This window comes from Podarcis vaucheri (genome assembly GCF_965113315.1).
Source record: "Podarcis vaucheri genome assembly, chromosome: 6".
Lineage (NCBI taxonomy): Eukaryota > Metazoa > Chordata > Lepidosauria > Squamata > Lacertidae > Podarcis > Podarcis vaucheri.
This window is the reverse complement of record NC_138764.1, coordinates 97,669,803-97,696,885: the sequence shown is the minus strand read 5'-3', so window position 1 is coordinate 97,696,885 and position 27,083 is coordinate 97,669,803. Positions and strand designations below refer to the sequence as shown.

Below are 27,083 nucleotides of genomic sequence, written 5' to 3'. Positions count from 1 at the left end.
CGGAGAGCATTTCGGGCAAATACATCTTACTCTGGAACTTTATCTACATCAACATTTGCTCCAATTATAACTAATTGGACACATATTGCATTTTCATAGCATCTAATTTTCTATTGATTTTAACGGGGCTGCTGCTGTTTTGTCGAATAGAGCAGTATCTGGTATCAGTCGCTGTTTAAAAATGCTGAGTACACTGACCTGGATGGGATTATGCAGTCAGCAGATGTTTGAAACCCCTTTAATTGTTTGCTTTATCAAATGCAGAAACTGTAGTGGCAGTGAACAGTTCCTTTGCTTTTATCGTACCTTAGCTTTTACAAGGGAGGGGCGGAGGCAGGGAGGAGAGAGAGAGAGAGAGAGAGAGAGGAAAGAAAGAAAGAAAGAAAAAGAAAGAAAGAAAGATGGATGGTTGCGAAGAAGGATGTTTCAGCAAGTCATTCTTTGCAAATTCCCCTGCAAACTGAACTGACCCACACCCTCTCAACTAACGGGATTGGACCGCAATTATTCTTCAGATTTCACACTTCACTGTATTTTGCAATGCACTCCTTGGCTCGGAAATGTACCAAAATGTTTTTAAGTGTATATTAGATTTAAAAAACATTTATATGGATTAAAACAGAATTAAAATATAACTGTAACACCTCAGTCAGCCGTGAAATACACTTGAACAAACAAAGTCACTTACGCTGTGTTCCAAAGTCTTGCAAGATCAGATGTAACTTAAACTATGAATGAACCTAAAGTGGAGAAGATACACCTATCTGAAAGCCTTGGGTAATAATGCTCTTTGAGGTGCTTCCTATTATTATTATTAATAATAATAATATTAATAATAATAATAATAATATACCACCCTATACCCTGAGGTCTGAGGGCAGTTCACAGAATAAAATCAAAATATAAAACCATAAAATACATAACCTAAATAAAAACAACAACACAATATTTATCTGAGGATCTGGGTCCAGGAAATTTTCCTTACGGACTTTGGATGAAAATTCATGACTTTGCTCCTGCCCAGCTTCCCCCAAGTCCAACAAGGCTTAGAAAGGGGTGGGAAAAGGTGGACTGCAATCTAAACGAGCTAGCAAACCCTTCTGCCACAGAGCCAGAGAACCATATTGGCCACTGCCCTAAGAATGATTGCAGCTGGAATTCCATGCAATGCTTTCCCTAACTTGAGCATGCAACAGGGAGTTCATTGCTTCAAGAAATCTCCAAAATTACTTTGTTGTAGGAGAAAGATTCAGGACGTAGCTTCAAGCAACCAGCTTGATGCTTCAGACCACACAATATCTTTTTCTGCCCTTAGCCATGGGCTTCCTCCTTCACTGCTTTCACTTGCCCATGGTTTCCTGTTCTAGGAATCTGTTCTGCTTATTCTTTCTTGCTGCGCCTTGTAGCTAGAACATATTCAAAGTACACCATGGGGCACACTTATTTGCTCTGCTCAGTCAATCAGGAAAGGGGCACAAATTCGGTACAGTTCGCATTTTGATGCTAATAGACCCAATTCATTCTTCCTAAACCAACGTGCAAACAGAAATGCAGCTGTCCCTTGGCGTCATTTGCTTTCCCAAATTTGGCGCAGCAGTTTCCCCAACTCAGAAATGTGCATGCATAAAAATGCAGCCATTGGTGAAAATAGCATACACAACATTTGTATTCTCGTGAGGGAGAACTGCTTGCAAAAATATGTGTATAAGCAGGCAAAATCGCATTCAGAAATGCAATGCTAGGATAAACGTGTACTAAAATGATGGTGAATCCGCTTTTTTAGATATATAAAAAATGCAAACTGATGCAGAAATGTCATGAACTGAACTTTAGAGGGGGAAATGAGAAACAGAGAGATTATGAAATTGACAGATTAGTCCATTTCTATGTTCAAAAGCCTTTCTTTTTTTTTAAAAAAAAAAACCCTCTATGGTTTAATCCCTACTCAACCGAAGCAAAAAAGACATTTACTCATATTCATCATTGGTCCCCTCACTGCAAACCGTCTGTCGCTTCTCTCTCTGTCTCACTACTGTTTCCCCCTTACCAAAATATATACTGTAACCTCCATGGGGGCAGAGACTTGTCTTTTGCTTCTGCTCCTCATTACGTTGATGACACAACAACAATTATAATCACAACAAGTTAACTCTGAGAAGTCACCCAATTAATTCAGTTACCTCTCATTCCAATCTAGAGACTCATTTCAGAAGAGCTCTCTTTTTCTCCCTCCCTCTCTCTCTCTCTGTCACACACACAAACACAAAATTGTGACAATTATTAATTGTTTCTGGAGACCTTTCTCAAGTGCAGAGTACTCTACAGCAATTACCTGCAGTTTTTAAATGTAAACGGCTTCCTGCTGATTGTATCACAATGACTTTTAAGAAGCGGTGATTTGCCACCTGATGAATCTTTACTCCCAACTTTTGGTTAATTATTAAAACGAATAACAAAATATCTTGGCCCATAAGAGAAAGAGGCATGCGCTTAACCATGCTGACTAACAGCCTGATCCTAAGACATGTCGCACCAGCAGAAAAGTCTTTCTCATGATGCGAAACAGCAGCTACACTCACAGATGGAAAGCGCAAATGAAAAGCCTCTAAAAGTGTTTTTGTTTTTATCTTGTATTTTCATGATGTGAACCGCTCTGAGATTTGCGGAAGAAGGGCGGTATATAGAAAGATAAATAAATGAAATAAACAATGGCTTTAGCGTGATGTCAAATTGCACCCATTGAAATTAATTGACCTAAGTAAATCTTGTCTATTAACTTCCATGGGTCTACTCTGAGAAAGACTACCATGGAATACTGTCCTGTTAAGGTTACAGGAAAAGGTACTTGAAAACTGCTGATTCCGGGGTCCGAACCCAGAAGTTTCTGCAGCCAAAGCCACCGAGCTATATTCCCTTTTCTCAGAGGGCAAAGTCACCTGCTGCAGGGCTTCCTCTCTGTATGCCAATCAAAATGCAACATGCAATCTCTGTTAATTCCACTGGAGATTGTGTGCAAATAGAAACCCACTGCACCGTGATTTGATGCTTTACCTCTATACCAGCCCAGCAAGGCCCACGCAAATCAAAGAAAATTTTGCTTTTGACTTTGTTATTATCTGTTTTGCTTAAGGACAAATGTCTGGAACAGGGAGAGAGGGGGGAATCAGAGATGACTTTTCAGTGCTGACTCAGCCAAGCTGCACAACGAAAAGAGCTAAGACCCAACCCATAACTTCTGAATCTGTTCAAAAGGCTTATTATTCTTCAACGCCGATAAAACTTTAATACCAAGATGCTCAGCTTTTTAATAAACGTGTCAACAAAAGAGCAAAGCAAATTGATGGGGGCCTTCCCAAGGAATAAATTCCCATTTCAAACAGTCCAGAGGAATGCAGAGCATGAAGTCAGGAGGAGCCAGGACGATGGTTTTGCTGCCCTTTGCAAAAATGGCCAAATGGACGTTTCGGTCTCATTACTTCCAGGAAAGCACCTGCCCTAGTTAAAAAGGCAGTGTGACTGAATAAAATGTATCTGAGGTCACAACTTTGAAAGAATCATAATCACAGGAAGGAGCGTATCTTCTGACTTTAAATTAATTAAGAAGATGTGAGTTTTCATTAAAATGATACATGCAAAAACCTGCCCCCATACTCCTGCCCATTCAATAATTAATAGTTAGACATTGTTCAGCAAGGACTGTACAAAACTGTGGGTGGTATTCAACTAACACTTCCCAACAGTGCAAGGATTTACGTTTGCGCAACAGGACTTCCACCCTCTTCTGCTTCCTCCCCAAAATCTATGCACCCTCCCCAAATCTACTCCAGAGAGTTAGGGGAACCCCTATAACAGATTTGGGGGTCATACATGGGAAGGGGGAGAGAATGGTGTTGTACAAGCGGAAATCTTTGCTCTGACAAAAATATTTTCACATTTTCCTTGAGGTCTGCATTCTCCAATGCGCTTTGATTGGTTATCCTGATTTTTGGGGAGGGACCATACCTAGAATGCTAGGAACCATCTTAGCTGATCATCAACATCACAAATTAGATATTTTTGCACAGGCAACAGCAAACCTTGAGCTCACAGACTACCTCTCCGTCTTCACTGCAACATTTCATATGTTGGTATGTTAACTTACTTTGTTTCGAATAAACCACAGTTTCCTGAGCTTGTTTGGAACAAGGAACTGTGATCTGTTCTGAAGTGGGAGCTTCATAGCTCCTTCTCTTACTGCGGCTTGCTCGTGGTCATCTGAGCCATAGAAGTTCTCAGGTTTAAGTCCTAACATCTATGACTAAAAAGTTTACGTACAGCATGGGTCCTTGTGCAGCCAAAACAGCACACAAGAAGGAAGCAGCAGCAGCCCTAGGGAAACCCAACCAGATAGTCTATAGAAAAATATCTTAAAAGCTTAAGGGAGGAAATTCATAAGTCGTGGAACTCACAGATACAAAGAGGACCAGGCATGCTCAAAGGCCACCCAATGCTGGCTGTTTATTGGAGGAGCAGAAAACTGGGGAAGAGTGGGAATGAAATGGAGTATTTTGGGAAAGGGTGTGGCTAGCTGGAACCCTGAACGGGAGCATTCCATGTGGAAATGTTTTGTTCCTAGTCCTCTGCTTTGATCCTTTCTATCTATACTGCATCTCCCTCTTTCCTCCTTCTGACCTTCATTGCAGCTTCTTTTGGCTCCTCTCTTCCCTCCACAAATTGCCTGCCACTGCAGATGAGTTTCTGTCCATTTTTTGTGACCAGATTTTTGCAATAGTGATAGAGGGGTCCCTGTGCCCTACAGAGCAACGTACACCCTTCTATTCCCTGTAGAGCTGAAAGGAAACGGAATGGGAATTGGTGCGGTGGTGCTGCCGCTTGCTGAGACCAGGATGGAGTAGGCAGTGGGGAAGAAGAAGAAGAAGAAGAAGAAGAAGAAGAAGAAGAAGAAGAAGAAGAAGAGTAGTAGTAGTAGTAGTAGTAGTAGTAGTAGTTTGGATTTGATATCCCGCTTTATCACTACCCTAAGGAGTCTCAAAGCGGCTAAAATTCTCCTTTCCCTTCCTCACCCACAACAAACACTCTGTGAGGTGAGTGGGGCTGAGAGGCTTCAGAGAAGTGTGACTGGCCCAAGGTCACCCAGCAGCTGCAAGTGGAGGAGCGGGGAAGTGAACCCGGTTCACCAGATTACGAGACTACCACTCTTAACCACTACACCACACTGGCTCTCAAAGCAGTGGTGAAAGTGGAGGGAGACACCAGGGTAGTGGCAGGTGTAAGTGAATGCACCTCTGTGCCCACCGCTGCTCCTCCAGTGCTTCCCCACCTTTGCCCTGCCCCATTCCCGACCTGGTGAGTGGCAGGGCTGCTACATCCAGAAGGGCCACATAGCATTGACAGCTCACCTTGCAAACCAAAACAGAAACAACTGGCACAATACAGAGTTTTCATTCCACTACAGCGCAAACCTGCTCCTTGTCTGCGTCCTCCCAGAGGCAAAAGGGTTCAGTGGTGCATGCTCTAGTTATCTCCCGCTTGGACTACTGCAATGCGCTCTATGTGGGGCTACCTTTGAAGGTGACCCAGAAACTACAACTAATCCAGAATGTGGCAGCTAGACTGGTGACTGGGAGCGGCTGCTGAGACCACAGAACAACGGTCTTGAAAGACCTACATTGGCTCCCGGTACATTTCTGGGCACAATTCAAACTGTTGGTGCTGACCTTTAAAGCCCTAAACGGCCTCGGTCCAGTATACCTGAAGGAGCGTCTCCACCCCCATCATTCTGCCTGGACACTGAGGTCCAGCTCCGAGGGCCTTCTGGTGGTTCCCTCGCTGTGAGAAGCCAAGTTACAGGGAACCAGGTAGGGGGTCTTCTTGGTAGTGGCTCCTGCCCTGTGGAACACCCTCCCACTAGATGTCAAAGAGAAAAATAACTACCAAACGTTTAGAAGACATCTGAAGGCAGCCCTGTTTAGGGAAGCTTTTAATGTTTGACACACTATTGTATTTTAATATTTTGTTGGAAGCCACCCAGTGTGGCTGGGGAAACCCAGCCAGATGGGTAGGGTATAAATAATAATAATTATTATTATTATTTAAACCATCTTGCATTTTATTATCAATGGTCAATATTCAAAGAACTGTGCAATGTTCCACATTTCCCTATGACAGAAAGGCAGATTTGCAGGGACACTATGATAGTGTTGACAGTTGTTCTGCCATACTGGTTCAGGTGGAAATGACAGCCGGGCTCAACATAGTAATCAAATAATGAGCTGCCATATACTGCATTATGTCATAGGACGGTCTGAAATATTTCTGGCTATTCAGTGCAGCAGTGGCTCTTCAAAACACCAGCCAGATACCTTTCCTACAGAATCTTTCCTGCTAGCTAAGATTTGGGGATGCTGCAAATTTAACCCAAGTCCTCCTCCGTGAAAGCATGTATTCTGCCTCCGAACTTTTATCCCCAGTGGCAGTGATCTTAATACAGAGAACGCCTCCCGAACAACCAGCCTTTTCAAAAGGTTATCCAGCACAGATCTAACATCAAGACAGCCAGTTTCATGAGAACAGGAACCAGAGTTGATTTATGAAAGTGTTTTGGACGCAGTGCAGTCAACATTGATTGACTTCTCCAGTGGATTTTGATAGCTTGACTTGGTCTTGTAAATTATCCTATGTATGGCCATGTTACCATAAAATACACTGTGTCTTGAAAACGCTTCAGAAAGTGAGTGGAAGGAGTGGCTGGAGTTAGTCACCATCTGTTTTGCAGCATTCAGGAAAGCAGCCTGAGAACACGCCGAGAAATCCATAGGAAATGTCCGTCGCGTAAATCAGCCATGGGGCTACCTTCCTTCAGTGACAGCTCTCCTTGACATCTTCACTAAGATGTAGGCTGCCTTGTTGGGAGGAAGGGCTATAGCTCAGTGGCGGAACATCCGCTTTTCATCCAGAAGGTACCAGTTTCAATCCCCATTATCTCCAGGTCGGACTGGGAGATTCCTAGGGACCCACTGCCAGCACTCAGTGTAGACCAGGTATCCCCAAACCTGGCCCTCCAGATGTTTTGGGACTACAATTCCCATCATCCCTGACCACTGGTCCTATTAACTAGGGATGATGGGAGTTGTAGTCCCAAAATAGCTGGAAGGCTGAGTTTGAGGGTGCCCGGTGTAGGCAATACTGGTCTACATGGACCATTTGTCTGACTTCGTGGAAGGCAGAATCTCCTCCCTCCCCCTGGGAAATTGCACTAGCCCTTTTGCATCCTTCAAAGCCTCTTGTGAGACTTCTCCCATTCTAGGCAAAGCCCTATGAAGCTCACTGTTGGTGAAGTTCAACCAGAACTTTAGTCCCAGGCCTCACCAACATTTCCTGCACTTGGAAATGGTGAGAGGATGATACCCACCCACAGCACTGGCTGACTAACAGCTTGCCGCAATGTTTTCTCAAGGGGGGATATTTGCTAGTATTGACTGTAGCAGCCCTCTGTAACTGGCAGTCAGTGGGACGCTGCCTCTGAACATAGAGCTGGTCAGCCCAGTCCCACATCCTTCTCATGATAAGGTGCCAGGGATGGGGAAATCTGTCAATTTTGGCTTCTCTCAGTTTCCCACCCTTAACTTCAGTTGTCCACATTTCCACATCGGTTTGTGGTGTGTGTGTGTGTGTGTGTGTGTGTGTATTGAAGCCCTCAAGAAGATTCATCAGCATGTTAGCACTGTTTTCTCCTAATACACATAATTTTTGCATGCAGTTTTGCCTATGCACGTTTTTGCAAAGCAATTTTCATTAATATAATGCATGTTTTTGCAAAGCAATTTTCATTAATATAATGCATCCTTGCATGTTAGTTTCATGGATAGATTCATTTCTTTGCACACTTTATCTGCTTACTTGCATTTTTGTACACATTACTTGGCCGGAGAACTGTGCTGCAAAATTCAGACAAGTGCAAAATTCAGAGGATGGCTAGCGTTTCAGTTGTTTCAGAAAGTTGTTTCAGAAAGTGAAAACTGGGTTAGTTCACCCTCAAATGCGAACTGAATTAAATTTCTCCCCCCTGTGTGGGTCCCACTGCAACTACTATGGAGCAAGCAGAGGATTATCTTTGAAGCAGGGTCTGACATCACTTCTGCAGGGCTTCTCTCTCTCCCCCCCCCCCCCACATCTCCCTTTTCCCTGCTTAACTTTTGCTTGGACTTATGCTCTTTCCAAAGACTGAACCTCTAACTTTTAACATCTCCGCCGAAGAAGTTAAAAAAAGAACGGCCGGTCATCCCAAGGCTCCAACTGAGAACGTGTGACTTTCACAATCGGGCTCTGGTGTCCTGTCCTTTTGGAAATGAACTTTATTCTCGGTCGCTGTTAGCTCACCGGATTCCTCAGTCCCTGAAATGCCTCTGCTGATCTGCCTATGTAAGGCCTTGGCAGGAGTGGCTCCCATCCCCACAGCTGTTTGGTCACTGATCACATTGCACTTCGACACTCGGTTATCAAGAGACAGCCTTGCCCTACTTGATTGCCCGGATGCCTCCTGAATACAGTTTCACCAGAAGGGCAGCTGAGAATGAAGACTATTTATATCAGCTGTTCCATACTCCCCTTTGGACTCATCTGAGGGTCTCTCTGGGCTTTTTTAGATAGGGTGAGACGCTCTGTCAAATACTGGCCATATCTGGGCATACAGAGACACTTGCAAATCCAACACCCGGGTTTATTAAAAAACCTAACATCTGTTCAGGATGTCAGTTGCCTTGACAATACTGATAGAGAGATAGACAGACAAACAGATAGATCCCCTTCTCTCAAATCACTATTTTTTTCATAAAGGGTTGGTCTATGTAAAAAAAAAGAAATTGCAAATAAAATAAATCCCTCCCCGCTACTCAATTGGTTTGAAAGTAATGTTTCCCCTCCTGTTTAAATACTGCTTGTCAACCCACTTCATTCCCATTTTGAAGGAAAGTGGGGTCCTCACATGCCGTATTTGTACATCTATCTAACAACTTTCCAGAGAGTGGCTCCGTTAAGCAGGTGCAAATAAAGATATGCGGACTAAAAGCCCGGATTTGGTTAAAGGGAGCTTGCAATAATGCGCTAAAAGCTTGTTGCTGAAAGGAAGAAATTGTGAGATCTAAGGCCAGATAAAAATAAGATATGGATTTTGATGCATCTGTATCTGTCTGGAACATACAATCAGGCTGTGCATCGTATATAGCAAAATCGCACATTATGCCATTAGCCTGGCTTTCAGAGTGACACAGGGTGAAAAGGAGGGTTATTGTACTGTGCAAAAGCGAGCAAAAAAGAGATTGTGCGTGTAGCCAAACTGCATCCTGCTGACGGATGCAACTACGAGAGAGTCAGTGCTTCTCACTGCAGGGATAATTTGCCCCTTTGCTAAACTTTGCCAACCCTTCTGGATTTTCTCTCCTTTTGTGAAGGAGGTTCCTTGCCCTCACCCTAGACTACCACCGTATATGTTTTGAGAGTCAGTTTTCTGTATTACTTTTCCCTGCCTCGGTTTTTATAAGGCGCATGGCAAAAAATACTGGAGTTACAAGTCTTTGTAATGTCAGAATGGCCAGATCTGAGTCTGAGATCTTAAGCTTCTCAAAGTCAAGTCCACCTTACACCTGTTTATTGCAAAGGCTCACTTTCCACTGAGGAGCAAGGGCCAATACCACAAGGTTGCAAACCTAACATGCCCAGTCCACACACAACTGTACACCTCCTGATTAGCACAGATCAAATATTCCGGATCACTTTGATATCCCCTCATGTCGCCTCAAGCATGATGCTTTTCAATTGAATTGGCTCAAAATGCTCAGTTGCAAGTTGTCCAGAGCTGAGTAATCAAGTGTGAAGCAGTCTTGCTGTGACATCCTGGGCTCAGTCTGTGTCTAGCAGTCCTATCCTCAAATGCTCGCATTGAACATTTACTGTAAATTTTGTATGGATCGCACAGCCAGGTACACTGACTTAGTCAGGCAGCCTGTGTGATCATGCGGTACTTTCAAACACTGCAGAGGAACCCATGACAAATTATCAATGCAAACAGATCTGGGGCACAAGGTTACATCCAATGGTGGTATTGTACTAGCGGAAAACACTAGACATCTGGTTTTCACCCATTCCCACCTTCATCCACTGCAGCCTTCTGCAACCCCCTCACAAATAAAGCTGAGCCTAGTAACTGGGGAACTATGGGATACGACACGGAGGGCTGCTTTGAGTAAGGGGGAATCACCAAAAATCGGGTGCCCTACCTTGCCCAAGCGAAGGCACTTTCTGTTTCTACAAAGCCACTGATGGATACAGCCTGTTATTTCATATTTCCCCCTTTTCTAATTTGCCCTTTGATCTTTGTCCCAGGAAAAGTTTGACAATCCAGAGCTATTAAGCAACATAACATAAACTAAAACTCACACGCAAAGAGAATTAAATTGTGATAAGATTTGCTATTGTCTTCCTAGAAATAGCTGGTTGCCTTTTTTCTCTTGCAAGAACTGGTGCTTCTAAGGACTACACCATAATATTACCAAATAACCAGATGAGAATCTACACCATCATCCCATTATTTATTTCAGATGTTGATACCCCTCACCTTTCTACCGAAGGCATGTGAGGCAGCTAACGAACAAGCTTAATAATGATTGAACACATGATCATAATCCAACAAATAACATAGCATAGCTCTCACAACTTACTGCTAGGGGTAAGGACCATGGTTAAGGGGACGGGAATTAGCTTTTCCTCCAGAACATTTCCGTTTCAGTGCCTAACATCTCCAATTAGCCGGTGATGTTGAAGAATTCTATCTGAGACCCTGGAGAACTACTGCCAATAAGAGCACACAGGGCTGGGATAAACGGCCCAATGATCTGACTGAGTACAAGGCAGCTTCCTACGTTGCTCCTGAAATGCTCGGCCAAATAAAACCAATTGCCACCCAAGTTATAGAAAACTGGGCACCAGCGGTTGACTACCACCAAGTTTTACTCAGACCTAAGTTAGTCATTGGGACGCAGGTGGCGCTGTGGTCTAAACCACTGAGCCTCTTGGACTTGCTGATCAGAAGGTCGGCGGTTCAAATCCCCACGACAGGGTGAGCTCCCGTTGCTCGGTCCCAGCTCCTGCCAACCTAGCAGTTCAAAAGCACGTCAAAGTGCAAGTAGATAAATAGGTACCACTCTGGCGGGAAGGTAAACAGCGTTTCCGTGTGCTGCTCTGGTTCACCAGAAGCTGCTTTGTCATGCTGGCCACATGACCCGGAAAAACTGTCTGCGGACAAACACCGGCTCCCTCGGCCTGTAAAGCGAGATGAGCGCCACAACCCCAGAGTGCGACTGGACTTAACTGTCAGGGGTCCTTTACCTTTTCTTTTTTTTAAAGTTAGTCATCTTCCTTGTTTTCCGTGAGTCTGCTCTGGGTTGTAGTAGCACTGGATACAACCACAGATTTTATGGGAGAGTGCCCCCCTCCAACCAGGTGCCATTTCTGAGAACACTCAAATTACATATGGCTTTGAAAGGAGACTTGCCCAAATCAAGGATGACGAAACTGCCAATGGCTATTAGTTGGGATGGCACTATGCTACCTCCAAGATTTGAGCCAGCACGTCCAATGACTATCCAACAGAGTAGGAGAAACGATGCCTTATAAGGCCTGGAAACGATGCCTTATGAGGAACGGCTAAGGGAGCTGGGCATGTTTAGCCTGGAGAAGAGGAGGTTAAGGGGTGATATGATAGCCATGTTCAAATATATAAAAGGATGTCACATAGAGGAGGGAGAAAGGTTGTTTTCTGCTGCTCCAGAGAAGCGGACATGGAGCAATGGATCCAAACTACAAGAAAGAAGATTCCACCTAAACATTAGGAAGAACTTCCTGACAGTAAGAGCTGTTCGACAGTGGAATTTGCTGCCAAGGAGTGTGGTGGAGTCTCCTACTTTGGAGGTCTTTAAGCAGAGGCTTGACAACCATATGTCAGGAGTGCTCTGATGGTGTTTCCTGCTTGGCAGGGGGTTGGACTCGATGGCCCTTGTGGTCTATTCCAACTCTATGATTCTATGATATTGCTCTCATAACCAGCTTGTGATGCTTCCCAGAGGCATCTGGTTGGCTAGAAGAAGAAGAAGAAGAGTTTGGATTTGATATTCTGCCTTTCACTCCCCTTCAGGAGTCTCAAAGCGGCTAACATTCTCCTTTCCCTTCCTCCCCCACAACAAACACTCTGTGAGGTGAGTGGGGCTGAGAGACTTCAAAGAGGTGTGACTAGCCCAAGGTCACCCAGCAGCTGCATGTGGAGGAGCGGAGACGCGAACCTGGTTCCCCAGATTACGTGACTACCGCTCTTAACCACTACACCACACTGGCTCTCAAATAAAACTACAGTGAGATGCTGGACTAAATGGACCTCTGGTCTTTTTCTGTTCTCACGTGTGGTAGAAATGCATTTGCTGCCCAAATGGCTGAGTTCCCTCTTCCTCTATACCATTGAATTTGGAAATGCATCGCATGAGGCCATGTAGTACATTCCCCGCTTTCAGTCAATGGCAGCTGGTGTTGCAGGGAAGACTTAACTAGATGTTAAAGAGAGAGGAGGGGTTAGGGCTGGATGAGACACGTAGCTGACATTTCCAGCAGCAAAACGAGCATTCCCCATAACATTTTCATTTAGAGCCTGGGAATCCGCAGGTCAGCAAAGAAGCTAACTCACACAGTCAGCGCAGGAGTCCCATTGATACATTTTTGTTCCTCTTCTAGAAGCGGGAGAAAAGGAGAAGCGGATGGAGGCAAAAAATTGGAGAGTGGAGGAAAGAAAGGAAGAAGATAAGGAAGAATGTAAGCTCTTGAAATAGGGAATGAAAGGAAAGCAGAGAGGCAGGAGGAGACAGAGAGGGAAGACAGCGAGAAAATGGGAATCGGCAGAGGATTTTGCTAGGTAATTGGCTGAAATGGTTATCCCATGCCACATGGCAGATCTTTTTGAAACTTAGTTATCACAACGATGACTACAGAATCCAAAATGGACTGATCAGTTTGTTTCTGGTCTGTCTCAGTTTCACCAATAAGCTCATTCCATCCGATTCCCACACTAATATGCATTTTTTAAAAACATACACAAGAAATCATATTTAAATATGTGTTTTATCGCAAAATACATATTTAAATAGGCAGTTAATCTCAGTGTACACATTTCCAAAAATATTTTATTCTAAATTACACATCTTCAGCCAAGGCCTGTACTGCGCAATTCGGACAGGTGCAAAAGCTGAAAGATAAACAATGTTCCCATCTACACTTCAACCCAAAAGCTGCAAATCAGGTGGTTTCACAGAAACTGAATTCCCCAAGCATACCTGCACGCTAGTAAATTTTGAGCTGCAGGTTCTTTAAAGTACTTCAGCAAATCAGTGTGAACTAATGTTTGGCCTTATCATTCCAAGTTTCACCGTCCAACTTTTTGTGTGTGTCAAATTCACAGTGCAGTTATTTATCAATGTGCAATAGGAGGACTACCAACTACTGAACATTGTCAGTATGTACTTGCCAAACAGAGCCATAGCACAGATAACGCAAGTTAGAATGCACTGTGTAGAAATTTGTAATAGAATCAAGCACCGAGTCTAGGTTTTTCTTTAATTTAAGCACCACCACCATCCATTTTGCAAAGGGAGAAACTATCCCTCCTTCCCTCAGCATACTTACTGAGAAATGAAACCCACAAATCTAGTCACACATTTAGGATCAAGGTATGATAGGAAGTCAGTGATATGGCAGATTGTGAGGTCACCTTTGTACGCTAATAATATGTATCCTTTCTATTTTATTGCACACATTTTTAAAAGTCGTTTTTTACACCTTGGGGGCTTTTTTTCCTTACAACTTCATGAACTTCAAAAGCAACCTGCACACTGCCCTATAAAGCTGACAGTTTGAAATGAAATTTTGACTAAATTCTGCACACTATTTAGGCAAGAAAACACTAATGGGACTAGTTTGCTGCCATACCAGTTTCTGCCTGAATGTTGCAGCTTAAACGGTTTGAAAAGCAAAGTTCGGCGGTATCGTGGCAGAGGAAATGGGGATCAATGCAGAAAAACAGCAAGCAATCGCTTGGTCTTCTTGAAAAGATTTAAATACACCACGTGATAAAATCATGTCCTTTAAAGCCATGCCATCCCCCCCAACGTATGAAGGGCTTGCATCAAAGCCACGGTCTCTGCTAGCTCAGTGGAAGGATATGAACCAAGGCATTAATGGCGGGTGGGTGGAGTCCTGTACTTTTGTGCGGCCTTCCTCTTCCTCAACCTGTCTCAACACGAGGGAAGCCCTGCCCATTTAAGTTGGGCTCCAGAGCAGAGAGTTTCACTGCACTGCAGTGCTGATCTATTCTGCAACCAAACGTGCACGCTAGCCCAAACCCTGAGTCAGCACAATTCTCCCCCCTCCCCTCCTTTTCGATTGGTTGGTCTGAGTCCCACATTTTCCATTTGTGCTAAAGTGGCAGCAATTAATATCTCCCTACAACACCCCCCCCCAAAAAAAACCCCAGACACCTCTTTTCCAAAGAAAACAACACTATCATTTCCCCCTTCAAAGAAAGACACAGCTATCCGACCCCCAATCCTCAAAGACCTAAACATTCCAAGCTTCTTTCATTATAAAATTAATTTATTGTGTGTCTGTGTACGCGCACATGCAATCCAAGCAATGCTCACTGTGATCGACTTATGCTGCAGCAGCTAAAATATCTGTCCTTCAGGTCAATCTAATCATGCTTAATAGCAGTTTAGTCCTCAATGCAACATTTTTCACATTCGGTCGACAGTTTTAAGTAAGACTGCTGATGCACTCCTTTCTTAGGCTTGTTTTTTTATTATTATTTTTTAAAAAAAACTGGGCCTGCGCATGCACAGAGATACTTGAGCAATAAAATGCTTTATTGCTCTTGATGAACGCACTATTAAACTTCAATTGCAAGCTGCCACCTTCTTTATTATTATTATTTATTTAGAAACAGGGTGTGGAAGTGTATTTATCTGGTCACCTGATTCCCAAGGGCTAAGAAGAAATAAAAACATCTGCACACATATTGTGTCAGCTTAAGCAAACAAAACCATTCAGAAAGTTGCACCGAAAAGCCGGCAAAATAGCCACTGTATATTCAAGGACTCCCTCCCCCTCCAACCTTACATGTAAAATGTTCATTTATGGATTTTATTTTTTTTATTTTTTATATTTATTTTAAAAAAGTCTGGATTTTGTGGGGCATAGAGTATGAAAATGTAACTAATTTGGTTCAGTGGATTTATGGCTTTTTACAATCCTCAGAGCTACTGTTTTTCACAACTGCCTCTTAAAACAAAATCCTCGCTTAGCTGTTTGGATGACAGCTCTCGAATTTCTCAACTTGTCCTGATGGAATGACTTGCCTCGCGCGGCTGAGCCGCGCCAAAGAACTTCAGGAACGACGCCCGTGATAAAGTGAGCAGGACTAGGTGCCTATCTTTTGCCTGTTTGCTTTATTCCATTATTTTTTCCTGAGTGGTTCCTCTCATAATTATTTCACAGGGGAAGGAGTTTGGAAATCGGCTGCATTTTGAACAGCAAAAGGGGGGAGGAAATCCAATGAGGTGAGATCAGCAGATCTACAACGGAAGTCATAAAAAGAAATGCAAACCCCCCAAATGGGCCATTAAAGACAATGATAAAACTTCACTTTGTTTAAATCCATTCCGAACATTTGTTTTAAAATTACCCTGTATTTAATTTTTTTCAATTTCATCCTAATGCATCCCTTAAAAAAAAAAAAAAAGCTCATAATTAGAGGGCCAGAAAACTAAATTAAAAATATACACTGCGCGCCGGCTTCTGTTAAAAATGTTTTCTACCTAATTACACCTTTCAGGCTTTCTTCCTCCATCCTCTTTAACCCAGTTGTTAAAACACCTAAAAAGGCAAGCCCCCCCAAATTTGCAGCTGCCAACATATTTACATACACATTTAAATCTGCATGGTTTAGTTACTCAATTCCTAATGCAATTCCCTTTGATTAACAAGCATATTAATTCAGAGGGGAGAGAATTAAAAGTAAATCAAAATGGCATTGAAGACGCATTTCGCTCAAGTAAATCAGCCCTGGAAATCGAGCAATCCTTAAAAAAAAAAAGCGAAATGAATATGTCAGTGAAACCCACGTTAAAAGGGAAATGTGACCATCAGCTAGGGGGCATAGAGAGGTCCCCTGAAAGGATTGTCCCTTATTCCAGAATAATTGCAGTTCATGAAGAACATAATGGACGTCTTTCAGCACTCTACACAACAGAAGTCCAGCGCTCTGCAGTTTTCCACCTTTTCAAACATTTTGCACCTATATCTCATGGAACAACAGGCAGATTCCCACCCCCACAAAAGCAAGGTGTGGTCCAGAGGGATGAATCTCGTTTTATATTTGAGACAGTGACAGTATTTGTCCCTCTTTTAAATTTAGTGTGCCCAGACAAATGTCGGTGATTTATAGCCCAGGGAAAGCTGCAAACTTAAGCCTAGGAAATATCATCTTACTGCTCTGCCAAGGCTAATTCCAAAACACTAATGCTTTAATTTTAAACACCACATCATCCCATAAAATGTTAATGCTAAGCAGGGACTAGGGGTCTTTTATCGCCCTGAAATAGTTTAGCAAGCTCAAAGGTCTGCTCCTCTATCAGTAGCAGATGACTTCAGGGAAGAAGAAATAAACATTTTCTGGAGGAAAGAAACCAGCAATATGTACGGTATATGTTCTAAGGGGTTATGCAGAACTACAGAGTTATAGAATTTGAATACAAACCAGTTTAGCTGGATCAAATCTATCCTAAAATTAAATCCAACTAAGTCATACTAAGAATAAAAGGTAAAGGGACCCCTGACCATTAGGTCCAGTCGTGGCCGACTCTGGGGTTGTGGCACTCATCTCGCTTTATAGGCCGAGGGAGCCGGTGTACAGCTTCCGGTCATGTGGCCAGCATGACTAAGCCGCTTCTGGCGAACCAGAGCAGCGCACGGAAATGCCATTTACCTTCCCACCTATTTGTCTACTTGCACTTTGACATGCTTTCAAACTGCTAGGTTGGCAGGAGCAGGGACCGAGCAACGGGAGCTCACCCCGTTGCGGGGATTCGAACCGCCGACCTTCTGATCGGCAAGTCCTAGGCTCTGTGGTTTAACCCACAGTGCCACCCGCATCCCCATACTAAGAATAGGCCCACAGAAATCAGTGGGCTTGATTAACTCAACCCCATTTATTTCAGTTTGTTGACTCAAAAGATGACTTGGATACAACTCTTCATTTTTCTGCTTTTACTTAACTGGCGTATAAATCAGAAATCCCCCCTCTGCCCCCTAAATTATCTCATTAGGCAATTTTAGGCAAGCTACTCACTCTGTGCTTCAACCTTCCCGTACGCAATAAGATATTCCGACCTGCCTTACTAAAGCTGCTGTCATGTGCCTGTAGTGTTTTTAACAAACCCACACACCATATAAATCCCAAACATTATTATTGATTCTATGCAAATCTACCTAGTAAGAAAACTCACTGAAATCATTGGACCGTACTTCCACATTATAGGCACAATTTGGAAAAAGTTAAGGACTTTCCAGGGGTCTTAAGAGCAGTTAAATTATTTGGATCTGTGATTTCTTTTATTGGAAGTAAGTCTTCTTCAAAATTAAGGCCTGTGCTGATCCACATGCATATGTCTGTATGAGAGGGAGAAAGACAGAGAAAAAGGGTGGTATTCAACTAAAAAGTCCCATCAGTCCAATGATTTCTGTTCTTTGAAACGTCCCCCGTTTCCTTTCCTCATGCATGTCCTAGCCCATCCCAAATCTGTTCCAGATGGTTGGAGGAAAACCCGGTACTCTTTAGGGCAGGCATATGCAAACTCAGCCCTCCAGATGTTTTGGGACTACAACTCCCATCACCCCTGACCGCTGGTTCTGTTAGCTAGGGATGATGGGAGTTGTAGTCCCAAAACATCTGGAGGGCCGAGTTTGCCTATGCCTGATTTAGGGGGCAAGTGGGGAGAGGATGCTTGGGGAAAGAAGGTGGGGCAAGTTCCAGAAATACTTCCACTGATTGAAAACAATACTTAACGCTAAAATAGGTACAACCCAAAGTTCTGGATTGGCCACTGTGCCAGGCTGGTGTTTTGCATCCACCATAGTAGATCACAAATTAGGCTGCCCTGTCCTAAAATCAGAAGGCCCTATTTCCATGACAAGTCTAACCAGGGCTGGCTCGTCCACAAGGCAGACTGAGGCACCTGCCTCAGGTGGCAGAATCCAAGGGACTCCCACTTCCGCTGATATCTTGCAAGAGCCCCGTACGATCTTGTGGAGGCCTTTGCGCAGTCTCAAGAAGAAGAAGAAGAGTTTGGATTTGATATCCCGCTTTATCACTACCCTAAGGAGTCTCAAAGCGGCTCACAATCTCCTTTCCCTTTCTCCCCCACAACAAAACACTCTGTGAGGTGAGTGAGGCTGGGAGACTTCAGAGAAGTGTGACTAGCCCAAGGTCACCCAGCAGCTGCATGTGGACAAGTGGGGAAGCGAACCCGGTTCACCAGATTACGAGTCCACCGCTCTTAACCACTACACCACACTGGCTCTCAAGAAGTTCTGCTGTGATCTCCTCTGAACCTGGAAGCTGCAGGAAGCCACACAACCTGAACCTGGAAGCTGCACAACCCCGGTAAGCAAGGCTTTGGGCTAGGGCCTCAAGATAGGGCAGGCAGGTGTACAACAGCTTCCTTTATTTTGCCTCAGGCGGCAAAACAGGATCGGCCGCCCCTGAGCATAGCTCAGAGTGTTAAGCCCTATTAATAAGGTGCTTAATTGTTTCCAGAGTGGGTCAATGGCAAGGAAGTAAGCGGTGTATCTAGTCAAGAGTGCCCAGCTTGCTCAAGAAAGGGGTGGTTTGATTTGTTTAGAAAATGGGGCCGTTTGTGTCTTTTAAAATGGGGCGATCCACTGCGGCCAACCACAGTCCCTAGATTTCAAAAGAGGAGGGCTTATGCCTTCCCACTTTATGATAGACAGCCCATGCCTTTCCAAGAGAGAGAGAGAGATAAATGGTGGCTTGGCCACATGCAATTCACCTTAGACCTTCCTGAAGCTGCTAGGAGAGCGAAAGCAGGGTAGTAGATGGAAGACTGTGAGTCAGCCCTCTCGTCTCTGCCCCTCTCCTGCAGCCACCACCACCATTTGCCAATTTAGCTCCCTAAACTTAGAGTGAGAACTTGCTATTCAAGCCAAAGGTCACCCTTTTTGGCAGCCTAGCGTTAACCCAGATTACTGCTCCCTCTTCCACCTGTTGTAGGCTCCAGAGAGGCTGGCATGAGTGGGATTCTCCTAAAGAGCAAAGGGCACATGAAGCCAGGATCAGCAAGGCCATTTGCTTTCCCTGGTCCACTGCCAGCACATCAAAACATTTTTTAAAAAAGAAGAAAAGAAAGAAAGAAATGTACTTTCTAGATCTCTGCAGTAGCTCGAGCTTTGGCTCCGGCCCAAATTCATGTTCTCATCCAAATCAGTGCATTAAACAAAATCTGATTGGCCACCGTTAGAGATACCAGCCTCACTATTTCTGCAGTCACATCATCAATACAGAATTTGCAAAAGAATGAGAGGGAAGAAAGAAAGAAAGAAAGAAAGAAAGAAAGAAAGAAAGAAAGAAAGAAAGAAAGAAGCCTTTCCACAATATTTGTTGAATGAACTACAATACACTTCTGGTGTATTTGGGGAAACATTTGTCTAATTTCAGCACCAACACCCACTTATCATCGAGTTTCTGCTATCCACTTAAATCCCCTTCCACATAAGCATGTAACAAGTGACAATGGGACTTCCATTGAGTAGATCTGGGGAAGGATTTGGGGTGGGGAGGGAAGGATGCCCTTCAAAATCCTGCTTTTCTCTTTTAGCAGCACCAAACAACGCACAGAGCTAAGGTTTCCAAAGACAGCATCTGTCTGCTGCTTGATCAGCATCTCAGAAATGGGGCGGTGGGGAGGGGGGGGGAGAGGAATCAAGACATCAGGACTCTCATGGCTTGTCAGATGGCTGTGTGGCGTGCAGCATCTTGGCAAACTAAGAATAACTTGACGTCAGACCTGCAGGCATTCCACTTGAGAAGACAGTACGGTGAAATAAGTTAAGGAAGAGTTAATGTGTCACACCAGGGGGAGGTGGACAGTGGGGCCTGTCACTTGATTCAATTCACAAAATACAGTTCTTTGAGGATTTTAGGAATTTTATCGCATATGACAGGGGTCCTTTTTTGGTTGTGGCGGACAGGTGTTAAGACATTAAACAGACAAGAGAGTCATAATATCAAAGGCCCAGCAAGAAGCATTCAGCCCTTTTGACATCCCTCTTTTAAAAAATAAAATTTTTGCAAATGTGTTGTGGTGACAAATATAGCTGCAAAGCTCTGTCGGCCCCTGGCTATATCCTTTTTAAATACCAAAACCCCCCAAAATACCAATGGAATAGATGGGAAAACCTGCCTGAACCACACATATGCCCACACCCTCTTAAAATAAGAGGCATGTGTGTAATCATGCACCTACTCAATATCCTACATTCTGAAGCAGAAGAAATCGGTATGAATCTGCTTTTTATAGGTTGAAACAGAAATAACTTTTAAACCCAGCAAAGGCGGAAGTTTCCGAACTCCGATTAGCTCTAAAAATGCCATCCGTGTTTCCAAAGCCGTCCCGTTGCTCAATACGCCTCTGTCACGCAAGACGCATGCACGTATCCGCACATATAGATTTGGGGTGTGTTTTCTTTCCTATAGGATTTCGAGGTCCGTCTTCTATGTGGAAAGGGAGCCTTGCAAGCAGGCGAGGAAGGAGGCCCCCTAACCCTGCTTCTTTTCCCTCTTCTTCATCTTCTTCTTCTTCTTTAAGGAAAAGAGAGCGAGAGCCCACAGAAGTGGACAGCGTGCTTTCCTCTGCCATTGCCTTTCAAAGCCCATACCGCAGTCAGCATATTGAATATTTAATGTCCTCCTGATGAACACTTCCACCTGCTGACACAGGCAAAGTGACAGAACAATACACGCGCTGGAACACGACCATCAATTGACTCCCCAGTCAGTCTGCCATGTCAGGCATTAAATTAAAAAGAAAGAAAGGGGGGGGGGGAAGAAAACCTTTCTCTCTCTTTTAAGATATCCACACACCCACACACACACAGACATCCCCCACATTAGCGCCATTGCGAAGGTCCGTACCTGAAATACATACTTCTTTACATTCCATAGTTTGCGAGGTTCATATGGGCATATAAAGAAGTATGTCTCTCAAGCAGGTAGTTTTCGGGATGGGCATCTAAGAGACTCGCCAGGTAGAATCCACAGAGCAAGGAGGTCTGAAAAAGAGCAGGCGTCTCCGCCTCGCCTCCCCATCCCACCAGCTGCCACTTGCACAGACAGAGATGTCCACCTACCTTTCCTCTGACTCATCTCTGACCATCCACAGAGACCTCTGTAGAGGCACCTTCTAGCCCTCCTTCCCCCACAAGAACAGGACAGGACAATACAGTATGCAAAAAAGGGGGGGTTTCAAGCAATTAATTTCCCCACATAGTGGCACAATTTATTTCTTTTTTTTAAAAAAAGCAATATGCAATTATAAACAGTTGTCTGTGTTAATCCAAAAGCCAGCACAGATTTGCAAATCCACACACCTCAAGAAGGATTTTTTTCTCTCTTTTAAAACCATAGTCTAGAAACTTTCAGCTATCATAAATATGCCCAATGCACATTATAAGGGAGTGAAGAAAAGGTTTAATTTCTTTGCACACGCACTCAAGTAGAACATATTTCTTCCTTCCCTGTCGGCATATTATATATAAATACAGTCTGTGCTGACTCCCTCCTCCCCACCCCCCACAACACACTTTTAAACAAAAATGTTCAGCACATCCACAGATAAAAAACCAAAGAGTCCACTTTATATATGTAACAAATCAACGCATTCCGTACAGCGGGTGTAAGACAGCTCATCAGAAGGAAAGGAAAAAGCTCACACACTCAAACACAGGATAGATCCCCCCTCCCATTTAGTTAGCGCAAAAAAATAAGAGAAAAGAGGGAGTTTCTTTCTTACCTCAGGCGTCCACTGATATAATTTTCCCCCTTTTTGTAGGTCACCGTAAATGAGTCTCAGCCTGAAGGATAGGAAACCCATAAAAGGAAAGGGCTCGGGGATTTCCCCCCCCCTTGGAGTCCCCCCCCTCTTTTTTTGGTGTGGAGGGGGCAGTGGAGAAGAGTTTTTTCCCCCTCTAAAGTATCTTCTGGTTGAACTTCGTGACATTAGAGGGTGCCCGAAATAGACCTGAGGACAGGCAAAAATAAGACAGAGAACAGGAGAAGCCCAAGGTGGATGGGTGGATGGATGGATAGAGCTGTTGAGTGTAGGCCAGAGTGGAAGTCGGAAGAGCTGCTCCTCGGAGGATGTGTGTGTGTGTGTGTGTGTGTGTGTGTGTGTGTGTGCATGCGTGAGTCTCCATGTGTGTGAAACCTTGCCTCTCCCTCCTGTTTGCATCAGGCGGTCTCTCTCTCTCTCTCTCTTTCCCTCTCTTCTCACTGGTTACCTCACAGCCACTCTGAGCTTTAAAGCCCCCTTAACAATGAGGTCCGAGTAGCACCACTGAGAATGACGAGTGCACTGAATAGGAGACTATTATGAGCAGGATTTAGACATCCAGCAAAGCAGGAGGTCACACTGGGTGCATAATGCTCGTTCAGCATTGCTGTAATGGTGCGCTTCTCTTGCCCACTCACCTGCTCCATCTGACGGCTACCTCTCTCTCTCTCTCTCTCTCTCTCTCTCTCTCTCTCTCTCTCTCTCTCCTCCCTTCTCCCTCCCTCCCTGCCACCAGCCTGAGCCATGCAGATCAATACCAATTTACAGGCAAATGCAGAACGGCTGCCTTAATGTTAATGAATTTTACCATTTCTCACAGTCTTCTAATGAACCCTTTAAAGAGGGTTTAAGTAAACTTAGCAAGTGGCAAACTAAGCACTTTGGAATACTTAATTGTATTGATGGGTCTTTGCAACCCCACCCTCACAACCACCACGGTGCATTTTAAAAAAAACGCAACTGTGTTTGTTAAGCATCCCCGTTTTCTCCAGAATCTTCAAATCAGTGGTATATTAATTATTATTATTATTATTATTATTATTATTATTATTATTATTATTATGCAAAGCAGGCACCCTCATTCCACAAGTCAGCCAAGGCAGGAGAGTGGTTTTGTCTTGCTCAGATACATTGCATCATTACTGTTTGAATATCTTCTTCTACTACTATTCTTTTTAAAAAAGAAAGAAAGAAAGAAGCAGCAACAATATAGCAATTTGATAATCCCTTCATTTCCCTAGCTTTTCTTCTACACCTTCCCTGCCCCCTACCTGCACCCCAAAAAGTATTCATTTCAACTGCGGCCAATTTCCTATGGTCTGGATTCAACGGAAGGGAACTCCCTCTGGTCTGAATGCACCAAGGCAGTGGAATTAAGTTGACTGAGATGGAGATAGCAAGAACGTGTCCTTTCCTCAGAACCCAGCAGCAACTACCCGGGGGGGGGGGCGGGGAAAAGAATCATTCTTATCCAGAGCCACAGAGGCCTTCGTGTGTCTTTCTCCTTAATCCAATAATAAAAAGTGCCATGTAAAAAATAGCCACAAGTGGATGGCGACAACCCACTGTGTTTATTTGTCTATTTGTTCCCCTCCCTCCCTCTTTAAAATTACTGCAAAGGACACTTGGTTGCCTCTCTGACTCTTCCCTACATGCCTGTACCGCTTTTTCCTCACAAATGGAGCATTTGCTAATTGGCAACTAGGGGAATTCCCTTTGCGAAAGTGCAAAGGGAAAGAACAGAACCCTCTAGATGCAAAGGGGTTAGGGGACAACAGTTCCTCTTTATGAAGCAGTACAGAGGCTTCGTAGAAAAGTCACCTCAAAGTTTTCAAGTCTGACATCGGATTAATTCAGTAGCCATTTGCTGCTGTTGCAGAGGTGCTTTTGTGGGGTGGGAGGAGAGATGGGCAATTTGTGTTACGTTCACTCTTTGCACAGGGTTTATTATTGCCCAAAGTGCTTGTCTCTAGGTCTTTTCCCTTTTCTTTTAGCACAGCAGAATTATATAGCTCAGCTGCTGCTTTTACATTTAGTCAGGGTTATTTATCATTTTCACACCCTCAAGGGTAACGGAGGGCAAGTGTAGTTCCTCACGTTCATCTGGAGTGCTCAGTTCATTGATAGTGGGGGAAACCCTGCATGATAAGAAGGCGAAGGAGTGTGCAGAATATCTGGGGAAGAAAGGCACACTTTCTCTCTTTTAAAACAATAATTATAAGAAGGAGAAGGGCTGGGGAAGACACTGAAGTCAGGGTGAGAGTTGGCTCCTTGTGGGTGTGGTGGCATAAAGGCACCACACGCCCACCTTCCATTCAGAGCTTAGCTCCTATACCCCCAGAGAGCTGAACTGCCAACCTCCAATATTTGCAAAATGGCCATCTGCGTCCAAAGGTGCAACATTCCGGAGGAAGTAACCGATGGGAAAGTTGCAAGCGAAATGGAAGGTTACTAAACCTGCCCTGAAATTGAGTGCCTGTTTCTTATTGGATTGGCTCAGTTTTCAACGTTAACAATGGTATTCTGAGCAAAAAGGAGAAAAAGGGGAAAGAAAGAAAAAGCGTGATAGAGCCAGTTCTGGAGAAACAGAGCAATTACAGTGACAGCTTCTCTGACTACGCAATTGCACATTATTGCTGAGTGTTAGGAATTCATTCTTCCTCTTGCACACATGTACAGAGAGCACACTACAGAAGAAGAAATGTGGGGTGGGGAGAGGAGGGAGGGAACATTGAGAGACAGAGGCTGCAATCCCTTCATGCATTAACTCAGGAGCAGTCCCGCTGGAGTGGATGGGGCTACTCCCCGGTGCGTGATCCAAAGATCACAGCCACAACGCATGGAATAAGTAGTCATTATATAGACAGAGATCTGGAACGCATGCATATCGGTGTGCTGAGATAACAGACACACAACTATGGCGACACAAATATATATGCATAAAAACACTCTCTCTGGGGAGGCAGTGATCCTGCACTCGCCTCCTTTTGCAAAAGTAATCTTAAGTCTGTGGCGCTGAAGCATTAAACACTGCACATGCTTTTTAGGTATTTATACAGATGATCACTTACATCCTCGACATCAAATCCACAGTGCATTCTTGGTTATTGTGTGACTTTAAAAGTATGCATGGGGTGCCATCTGACCCCCATACGAAAGATCATCTTCAAGGCCAAGGAAGAAGAAGAAGAAGAAAAACCCAAAACTACCTAGGAGGTGCTCTTAAGTGTAACTTGCATTTCAGTATCTTTGCCTCACCAATGTACCTTTCCTGGCTATGGGCGTTTCTCCCTTCACCCCAACATCCCATTTTGATTACCCATAAATCATGCACAGGTAATTAATGATCACAACCTTGGCATTTCAATGGTTAATCACCGCAGCATTAAGATCATGGCAACTTAGGCTAAGTTTAACCACCTTGTCTCTCCTCTCTCTCTCTCTCTCTCTCTCTCTCTCTCTCTCTCTCTCTCTCTTTCTCCCTCCCCCAATTTTTCCCCTCCCCTGGCTCAATATCATTACAGCTTACAGCCACTAGCTTTTAATATCAAAAGATTTCTCTTCCTCCCCCCTCCCCCCCACCCGCACCACCACTTTCCCCAGCTGTCATTAGCCAGCTCATATCTGAATGAGGCATTTAAAAGGTTGGTTTAACCTTGCAAAATGACTGCATGTCAAAGTTCTAGCATTTCAGTTCCGATTATTCTAGTCCACTGCTTGCTCTGCAGTTTAGCCCCCCCCCACCCTCTCCCTGTGCTTTTTTAAAAAAATGCGGAGTGTGTGCTACAGCAATAGAATAACAACAACAAGAGGAAAGAAGGGAAGGGACAGAAGAGAGAAAAGAAAGAATCTGAAAAATGCCCTAACGCTAACCCACCCCCTGTCTGAAAGCATGCACCGATTATGCCCCTTCTGACAGATCTAGAAAGCATGCATTTTAAGTGCACACAGAGAGAGACAAGTTGGATGCATGCACAAGGAGAGTCCTGCAGCAGGTCTCTTTAAAACAAAGCTAAGCTTGGTGCAGTTGGGGGGGGGGGAGAGAGAGAAAGAAATAGGGAGAGAGAGAGAGAAAAGAGGGGAAGGCAGATAGCAAAAAGGGGGAGGGGGAATTAAAAAAAAAAAAAGACATACCAGTTAGAAGATTTTCTGTTGCAGCAGTGGAAGTCACCAGAGCACTAGCTGAAAGCTGAATCAGCTTTCGAGAGTTAGGGATGCATAGAGGAGGGTCATGGAATCACAAGGTAATAATGCGTTGCATGCAGCAGCCGTCAGCCTTTTCCTTAAAGCTAATCTCTAATGCAGGAGGGGAAAGGGAGAAAGTGCGGCCCTGTAATGGTATTAGACCTCACTTGAAGAGAGAGAGAGAGAGAGAGAGAGAGAGAGAGAGAGAGAATTGAGGCAACCCCACCCCACCCCCAGCCATCTTCCACCCTCTCTCCTCTCGCACACAGAAACACCCCACACCCCACCTCACCCCACAACAGGCACTACTACTACATCACTATTCCTCCTGCAGCATCTCCGGTTAAAGGTAGAGAGGGAGGGGAAGGCTTGCAAGCTTACAGCTGAGGCTGGAGAAACAGAGAGAGAGAGAGAGAGCAGGAAGAGAAGGGTGAGCAGCAGGAGTTCAGAAGAAGAAGAAGAAACCTCCCATGTGCAGGCAGTCGGACACCTCCAAGTGGGCTGGGGTGGGGGGGAAGGCTGTCTTGTTTCCAGAAGTCTTTCCTGCCCTCTATTCCTCTCTCTTCTCCCCCCTCTCAACACACCCTCTCGCTTTGCCCACCCACCCCAATTGCCCTTCCCCAAAAGGTCAGCCTGAGGTAGAGGTCAGGATGGAACAAAAGAAAGGAAAGAGGATTTGGGGTG

General features: G+C 44.3%; 2 long non-coding RNA genes across 3 annotated transcripts in view; both read right to left on the bottom strand.

Annotated features, from left to right (window-relative positions):
- LOC309534425 overlaps positions 1–25,809 on the bottom strand; it is a 104,945-nt gene extending 79,136 nt beyond the window's left edge. For both annotated transcript variants that reach the window (XR_014220710.1, XR_014220711.1), the window contains exon 1: positions 22,176–25,809. This is a non-coding gene — a long non-coding RNA (uncharacterized lncRNA). The remainder of the gene's footprint in view (positions 1–22,175) is intronic.
- On the bottom strand, positions 1,921–21,543 carry LOC309534462. The gene is made up of 2 exons (XR_014220750.1): positions 18,521–21,543; positions 1,921–4,136 (listed from the first exon to the last, which is right to left on the bottom strand). It is a non-coding gene; the product is annotated as an uncharacterized lncRNA (long non-coding RNA).
- Positions 25,810–27,083: the final 1,274 nt, after the last annotated feature.